This window comes from Rutidosis leptorrhynchoides, chromosome 3 (genome assembly GCF_046630445.1).
Source record: "Rutidosis leptorrhynchoides isolate AG116_Rl617_1_P2 chromosome 3, CSIRO_AGI_Rlap_v1, whole genome shotgun sequence".
Classification (NCBI taxonomy): Eukaryota; Viridiplantae; Streptophyta; class Magnoliopsida; order Asterales; family Asteraceae; genus Rutidosis; species Rutidosis leptorrhynchoides.
In genome coordinates this window covers 342,654,936-342,663,946 of record NC_092335.1, presented here as the reverse complement: position 1 = coordinate 342,663,946, position 9,011 = coordinate 342,654,936, and positions in this window count along the sequence as shown.

The following is a 9,011-nucleotide window of genomic DNA, read 5'->3' as shown; positions in this document are numbered from 1 at the left end:
TTCCCAGAATAACAACTTTTAAATCAAATTTTATCATAGTTTTTAATTATCTAACCCAAAACAGCCTTCGGTTTCACTACGACGGCGTATGTCCGGTTTTACGGTGTTCTTCGTGTTTCCAAGTTTTAAATCATTAAGTTAGTGTATCAAATAGATATAGAAAATGTGTTTAGTTGATTTTAAAAGTCAATTTAGAAGGATTAACTTTGTTTGCGAATAAGTTTAGAATTAACTAAACTATGTTCTAGTGATTACAAGTTTAGATCTTCGAATAAGATAGTTATATATATGAATCGAATGATGTTATGGACATCATTACTACCTAAAATTTAGTAGGTAAACCTACTGGAAGTGACAAGAAATGATCTAGCTTCAAAGGATCTTGAAGTCTTTCAAAAGTGTACTAATACATCTTAATACACTACATGTATATTCATTTTAACTGAGTCATTAAGTCATCGTTAGTCGTTACATGTAAGTGTTGTTTTTGAAAACTTTAAGTTAACGATCTCATTTAATGTTGTTGAAAGCTTTAAATCAAATTTTAAAACATTTTTAATAAAGAGATATTAACCCAAATAAAAAATTTCTAAGCCAGGGGCTCTGCCCCTTGGACCCCGCCAGGGGTTGCCACCCCTTGGACCCCGCTATCGGGGGCGCTGCCCCCGAACCCCCGTCATAATTAAGATAAGTTCAAACAAGTGTGCACTCCACACTTTCCCATACTTGTTCGATATTTATCAAGGTTATACTTAAATCATATTGGTGACACAAATCACCAACAATGAATATATCTTAATACGATATAGATACATTAAAATGTCCTTACAACGATAATCGTTACATATATGTCTCATTTCGAAATTCTTAAGTTAGTAATCTTGTTTTTACATATGTAGTTCATTGTTAACACACCTAATGATGTATATAATTATCATTTTATCATGTTAAATATAGTGTAACAATATCTTAATATGATACATATGTATTTAGTAAAACGTTGCTATAACGATAATCGTTATATATATCGTTTCGAGTTTCATAATTCAATAGTCTCATTTTATGTATATAACTCATTGTTAATATACCTAGTGAGATACTTACTTTTCATAATATCATGTTAGCTATATACATATCCATATATATATCATCATATAGTTTTTACAAGTTTTAACGTTCGTGAATCGTCGATCAAATTGGGTGGTCAATTGTCTATATAAAGCTCATTTCAAATAATCAAGTCTTAAAAAGTTTGATTGCTTAACATGTTGGAAACATTTAATTATGTAAATATCAATTTCATTTAATATATATAAACATGAAAAAGTTCGGGTCACTACAGTACCTACCCGTTAAATAAATTTCGTCCCGAAATTTTAAGCAGTTGGAGGTGTTGACGTATCTTCTGGATATAAGTGCGGATATTTCTTCTTCATCTGATCTTCATGTTCCCAGGTGAACTCGGGTCCTCTACGAGCATTCCATCGAACCTTAACAATTCTTATCCTGTTTTGCTTAAGTGTTTTAACCTCGCGATCCATTACTTCGACGGGTTCTTCAATGAATTGATGTTTTTCATTGATTTTAATTTCGTCTAAAGGAATGGTGAGATATTCCTTAGCAAAGCATTTCTTCAAATTCGAAATGTGGAAAGTGTTATGTACGTTGGCGAGTTGTTGAGGTAATTCGAGTCGGTAGGCTACTGGTCCGACACGATCAATTATCTTGAATGGTCCAATGTACCTTGGATTTAGTTTCCCCCGTTTACTAAATCAAACAACACCTTTCCAAGATGAAACCTTAAGCATGACCATCTCTCTAATTTCAAATTCTATATCTTTTATTTTAATGTCTGCGTAGCTCTTTTGTCGACTTTGAGCGGTTTTCAACCGCTGTTGAATTTGAATGATTTTCTCGGTAGTTTTTTGGATTATCTTTGGACTCGTAATCTGTCTATCCCCCACTTCATTCCAACAAATCGGAGACCTGCACTTTCTACCATAAAGTGCTTCAAACTGCGCCATCTCAATACTCGAATGATAACTGTTGTTGTAGGAAAACTTTGCTAACGGTAGATGTCGATCCCAACTGTTTCCAAAATCAATAACACATGCTCGTAGCATGTCTTCAAGTGTCTATATCATTCTTTCACTTTTCCAATCAGTTTGTGGATGATAGGCTGTACTCATGTCTAGACGAGTCCCCAATGCTTGTTGCAACGTCTGCCAGAATCTTGAAACAAATCTGCCATCCCTATTAGAGATAATAAAGACTGGTATTCCATGTCTGGAGACGACTTCCTTTAAGTATAAACGTGCCAACTTTTCCATTTTATCATCTTCTCTCATTGGCAGAAAGTGTCCTGGTACAAGGTCTATTTGAAATTCAATGGATCGGTGTGGAGGTAGTCCCGGTAATTTTTTCGAAAATACATCGGGAAATTCTTTTACGATGGGAACATCATTGATGTTCTTTTCTTCAGTTTGTACTTTTTCAACATGTGCTAGAATAGCATAGCAACCTTTTTTTTATTAATTTTTGCACCTTCAAATTACTAATAAGATTTAGCTTCGCGTTGCTCTTTTCTCCGTACACCATTAAGGGTTTTCCTTCTTCTCGTACAATGTGATTTGCATTTTTGTAACACACGATCTCTGCCCTCTCCTTTTTCAACCAGTCCATGCCAATTATCACATCAAAACTCCCTAACTCTACTGGTATCAAATCAATCTCAAATGTTTCGCTAACCAGTTTAATTTCTCGGTTCCGACATATTTTATCTGCTGAAATTAATTTACCGTTTGCTAATTCGAGTAAAAATTTATTATCCAAAGGCGTCAATAGACTACTTAATTTAGCACAAAATTCTTTACTCATATAACTTCTATCCACACCCGAATCAAATAAAACATAAGCAGGTTTTTCATCTATAGGAAACGTACCCGTAACAAGTTCTAGGTCTTCCTGCGCTTCTGCCGCATTAATATTGAAAACTCTTCCCCGGCCTTGACCATTATTATTCCCCAGGTTGGGACACCTACTTTTGTAATGGCCCTTTTTCCCGCATCCGAAACAAGTAACATCGTCATTTTCTGTTCCATTAACCCTTGGTCCGTAAACTTCACACTTTGCCACACTATTCCCCGTTCTTTTACACTTGGTATATGATACCGAACAGAAAGTATTCGGATGGTATCCTTCACACCTTTTGCACGGAATTTTTTGATTTTGGTTGTCATTTTTGTTATTGAAATAGTTGTTGGGCTTGTTGTTGTTGGGTCGTTTGTTGTAGTTGTTATGGGAGTTATTGTAGTTGTTGTTGGGATTGCGATTATTGTTGCGGTTAATGTTGCAGTTGTTGTGGTTGCTATAACGATTGTTGTTGTTGTAAGATTGGTGACCCTTGTCACTGTTTTCTTCCTACTTTCTCTTGACTTGTTTTATTTTGACCTCCTCGACCGCCTGCTCTTTAATTCTTTCCTCAATCTGGTTTATGAGTTTATGAGCCATTCGACTTGCCTTTTGTATGGAGGCGGGCTCGTGTGAACTTATATCTTCTTGAATCCTTTCTGGTGACCCTTTCACAAACGCGTCGATCTTCTCTTCTTCATCTTCGAACGCTCTTGGACACAATAGGCATAACTCTGCGAACCTTCGTTCATACGTGGTAATATCGAATCCTTGTGTTCGTAACCCTTTAAGCTCTACTTTGAGCTTATTGACCTCGTTTCTGGATAAAACAAAAATATCCAATTTTGTTTTACCCATAACTTCTTCGTTTTAAATCCGTTTTTAGTGATTCAAGTTGCTATGGTTTCATAATGAACTTAAATTTATGAAACTAAATAGAAAAATTATAAGTTTATAGTCGGAAATACAGGTTACAAGTCAATTTTGTAAGAGGTAGTCATTTCAGTCGAAAGAACGACGTCTTGATGACCATTTTGAAAAAAATATACTTCCACTTTGAGTTTAACCATGATTTTTGGATATAGTTTCATGTTCATAAGAAAAATCATTTTCCCAGAAGAACAACTTTTAAATCAAAGTTTATCATAGTTTTTAATTATATAACCCCAAAACAGCCCCTGGTTTCACTACGACGGCTTATGTCCGGTTTTACGGTGTTCTTCGTGTTTCCAAGTTTTAAATCATTAAGTTAGTATATCATATAGATATAGAACATGTGTTTAGTTGATTTTAAAATTCAAGTTAGAAGGATTAACTTTGTTTGCGAACAAGTTTAGAATTAACTAAACTATGTTCTAGTGATTACAAGTTTAGATCTTTGAATAAGATAGTTATATATATATGAATCGAATGATGTTATAAACATCATTACTACCTAAAATTGTAGGTAAACCTACTAGAAGTGACAAGAAATGATCTAGCTTCAAAGGATCTTGGATGGCTTGAAAGTTCTTGAAGTAGAATCATGACACGAAAACAAGTTCAAGTAAGATTTTTACTCGAATTAAGATTGTTTATAGTTATAGAAATTGAATCAAAGTTTGAATATGAGTATTACCTTGATTTAGAAAGATAACCTACTGTAAATAACAAAAGTTTCTTGATTTTAGATGATTACTTTGAATGGATTAGAAAGATTGAAAGTAATCTTGGAATCTTGAAAGGTTTCTTGAAGTGTTCTTGATGTGTTCTTGAATGATTCTTTTTATGGTGATCTAAGCTGTGATTATAAGATCAAAACTTGCTGAATATGATGAGAGTTAGAAGAGGTGGAAGTGTGTGTGTTTAGAGAGTAATATGATGTAGTAATCTAGCATGAAATGGATGTATATATCCATGCTAATCCCACATTTTTTTTTAGTTAGTCAACAAAGGCTTTTCTAGTTTTGTTATTTAACTTAATCATTCATGGTAAATGACAAAGGTTAATCCCTACATGTTTCTATAATGGATGATGAGTCATTTAGGGCTGCTAAGATCAGATTATTGAGTGTATGTATCAATAGTAAGCATTTTTGTTAAGTAGAAGTACGAGTAGAATTGTTGATAAAAATGAATGAGAACGTAATTGTAAGCATTTTTGTTAAGTAGAAGTACTTTGATATGTGTCTTGAAATCTTTAAAAAGTGTACTAATACATCTTAATACACTACATGTATATTCGTTTTAACTGAGTCGTTAAGTCATCGTTAGTCGTTACATGTAAGTGTTGTTTTTGAAAGCTTTAAGTTAACGATCTCATTTAATGTTGTTGAAAGCTTTAAATCAAATTTTTACACATTTTTAATAAAGCGATATTAAATCAAACAAAAAATTTCCAAGCCAGGGGCTCTTCCCCTTGGACCCTGCCAGGGGTTGCCACCCCTTGGACCCCGCTATCGGGGGCGCTGCCCCCGAACCCCCGTCATAATCAAGATAAGTTCAAACAAGTGTGCACTCCACACTTTCCCATATTTGTTCGATATTTATCAAGGTTATTTTGGTTAACAAATTAATCCCGTTACACTTAAATCATATTGGTGACACAAATCACCAATAATGAATATATCTTAATACGATATATATACATTAAAATGTCGTTACAACGATAATCGTTACATATATGTCTCGTTTCAAAATTCTTAAGTTAGTAATCTTGTTTTTACATATGTAGTTCATTGTTAACACACTTAATGATATATATGATTATCGTTTTATCATGTTAAATATAGTGTAACAATATCTTAATATGATACATATGTATTTAGTAAAACGTTGCTATAACGATAATCGTTATATATATCGTTTCGAGTTTCATAATTCAATAGTCTCATTTTATGTATATAACTCATTGTTAATATACCTAGTGAGATACTTACTTTTCATAATATCATGTTAGCTATATACATATCCATATATATATCATCATATAGGTTTTACAAGTTTTAACGTTCGTGAATCGCCGGTCAACTTGGGTGGTCAATTGTTTATATAAAGCTCATTTCAAATAATCAAGTCTTAATAAGTTTGATTGCTTAACATGTTGGAAACATTTAATCATGTAAATATCAATTTCATTTAATATATATAAACATGGAAAAGTTCGAGTCACTACAAGTAGCAGGCGGTGGGCGGTGGTTATTGATGGCCAAAGCAATTGAGGTAGAGGGTGGTGGTTGGAAGATAGAAAAGGGTGGTTCGAGGTGGCTGCAAAATGGCTTGATCGTGGATGTTTGGTGTGATGGTGACTACTTTGGTTAATAAATGAAACTGAAATAATTTATGGTGGTCGATGTTTACATCCATAAAGGAAGAAGAAAAATGGTTGCAGGTGGTTTGATCGAAGTGGTGGAGGTTGTTGTAGTTAAAAAAAATGGGAAGGTGTTCTCGAGCAACAAACGGGTGGGTGTGTTGATGATCATTCATATAAGTATATATATATACATATTACGTATTTATGATAATGGAATTAGTGGACAAAGAATGAAACCAAATTAGACATAATATCAATCAATATGTCAAAAGTGTTCCACTAGTAGCAGTGGAAGAAATATTAAAGGAGGTGACGTTTGTGGGTTCTTCAACTGCCAAAAAATGCAGTGTATATATATTTGTCTATATAGAGGAAAAGATAGTGGAAACAATAAAAAGAAAAACAGTGTACGAATTATAAATATATATTTATATCAATTGATTAAAAACGTGTGAACACAAGACACAAATTCTCAACATAAATACAGTGAAGCAGCCTTAAATTTGGTTGTTTCTACCGACGCTTTTAATTGGATAGTATTTCGTAGTCCGTTGTTCATCAGTGGCGGATAAAAGTATACAGAACAATTCCAAATTTTTAAATTAACTATATTTATTTATTTTGGTCATTATGGTATAAAATTCGATCATTAATTTATTAAATAAAAATTACATCAACTGTCCCTCTCGATTCTGGGTAAAATATAAAAAGTGTTAAAATTTAATAACTAGATCCTAAATACATTTACAGTAAGCCTAAAATTTATAGAACTCATTTTCGAATCACCATTTATTTTAAAATCATATAAGTTCGAATTAAACTTGTTTAATATCCATTGAATAGTAATTGAGTGTTACTTGTCGTTTACTAAATAGATTCGAAATCACAAAATATATAATTAATATACTTTATATATATATATATATATATATATATATATATATATATATATATATATATATATATATATATATATATATACGTGTGTGTGTGTGTGTGTTTTTTTAAATAATAATTATTATAATATCCTATTTTTATTTTATTTTACATAATTAAATTTTAATAGCAATACATATAATATTTCAAATTATTTTTCCATTTACCATTTATATATATACACACATATCTATTTACAATTAGTTGTTCGTGAATCGTCGAAACTAGTTAAAGATTATATGAATTCATGTAAGCAGTTTAAAAATTTTGAGACTCAACATTACAGACTTTGCTTATCGTTTCGAAACCATATAAAGATTAAGTTTAAATTTGGTCGGAAATTTTCGGGTTGTCACAAGTGAATAGATATTTGAGGGCTGAATAATCTGTATAGACTATAGTTTTGGACAGGATAAGATAGGAACGGAATTTGTCGAAGGTGTAAACTACGGCTAGCAGCTCCTTTTCCGTGGTAGTGTAATTCTCTTGAGCTCCCGTTAAGGTTTTGCTTGCGTAATAGATTCGATGAAAGTGCTTATCTACCCGTTGTCCAAGCACATATCCAACTGCGAAGTCACTCGCATCACACATGATTTCAAATGGTAGACTCCAATCAGGAGGTATCATGATGGATGCATGTGTTAGCTGTTCCTTCAGATAGTTGAATGCTTTTCGACATTCTTCATTAAAGACAAACGGGAATTCCTTTCCTAGGAGATGAGTGAGAGGTCGTGTGACCTTTGAAAATCCTTAATGAAGCGTCGGTAAAAACCGACGTGTCCTAGGAAACTCCTTACCGCTTTTACTGTGGTAGGTTCTGGAAGTTTTGTAATGGTCTCAATCTTAGCCTTATCAACTTCTATTCCTGCTTTTGAAATCTTATATCCTAAAACTATCCCTTCTTTAACCATGAAGTGACATTTTTCCCAATTCAGAACTAAATTCGACTCTTCACACCGGGTAAGCATCTTGTCAAGGTTTGAAAGGCACGAATCAAAGGTACTACCAAAAACTGAGAAGTCGTCCATGAAGACTTCCATACAACGTTCAATCATGTCATGGAATATTGCTACCATGCATCGCTGGAATGTAGTTGGTTCATTGCATAACCCAAAGAGCATGCATCGATAAGCAAATGTTCCATAAGGACAGGTAAAGGTTGTCTTTTCTTGGTCCTTTGGATCGAGGGGAATTTGAAAGTAGCCGGAAAAACCGTCAAGGAAACAGTAGTATTCATTTCCTGATAGACGTTCCAACATTTGATCAATGAAAGGTAATGGAAAATGATCCTTCTGGGTTGCATCGTTTAGTTTATGATAATCTATGCAAACCCTCTAACCGGTGACTTCCCGAGTTGGAATAAGCTCATTATTCTCATTTTGAATTACGGTTGTCCCTCCCTTTTTGGGTACCACTTGAATAGGACTAACCCATGATGAATCACAAATGGGATAGATTAGACTGGCGTCCAGAAGTTTGATTACTTCTTTCTTGACGACTTCTTGAATCGTAGGGTTGACCCTTCTTTGCCTCTGAACTGAAGGTTTGAAATCATCTTCCATGAAGATCTTGTGGGTGCAATAGTTGGGGCTGATCCCTTTTATGTCGGAGATCTTCCAAGCAATTGCCTTCTTATGTGATTTCAAAACTTGAACCAATTTCGCCTTTTGTTGTGGCGTGAGGTCTTTCGAGATGATTACAGGGAGTTGCGATTCTCCTTCTAAGAATGCATGCTCCAGATTGTAACTTACACTCCCTCATGATATGGCTGAAATGGATGGTTTTTATTCGTGCGGTGTCGTCGGGCTGCAGCGCTCCAGGATCAGCCACCCAGGGGAAGGTACTGTTTTAAATTTATATTTAGCGGGGCCTA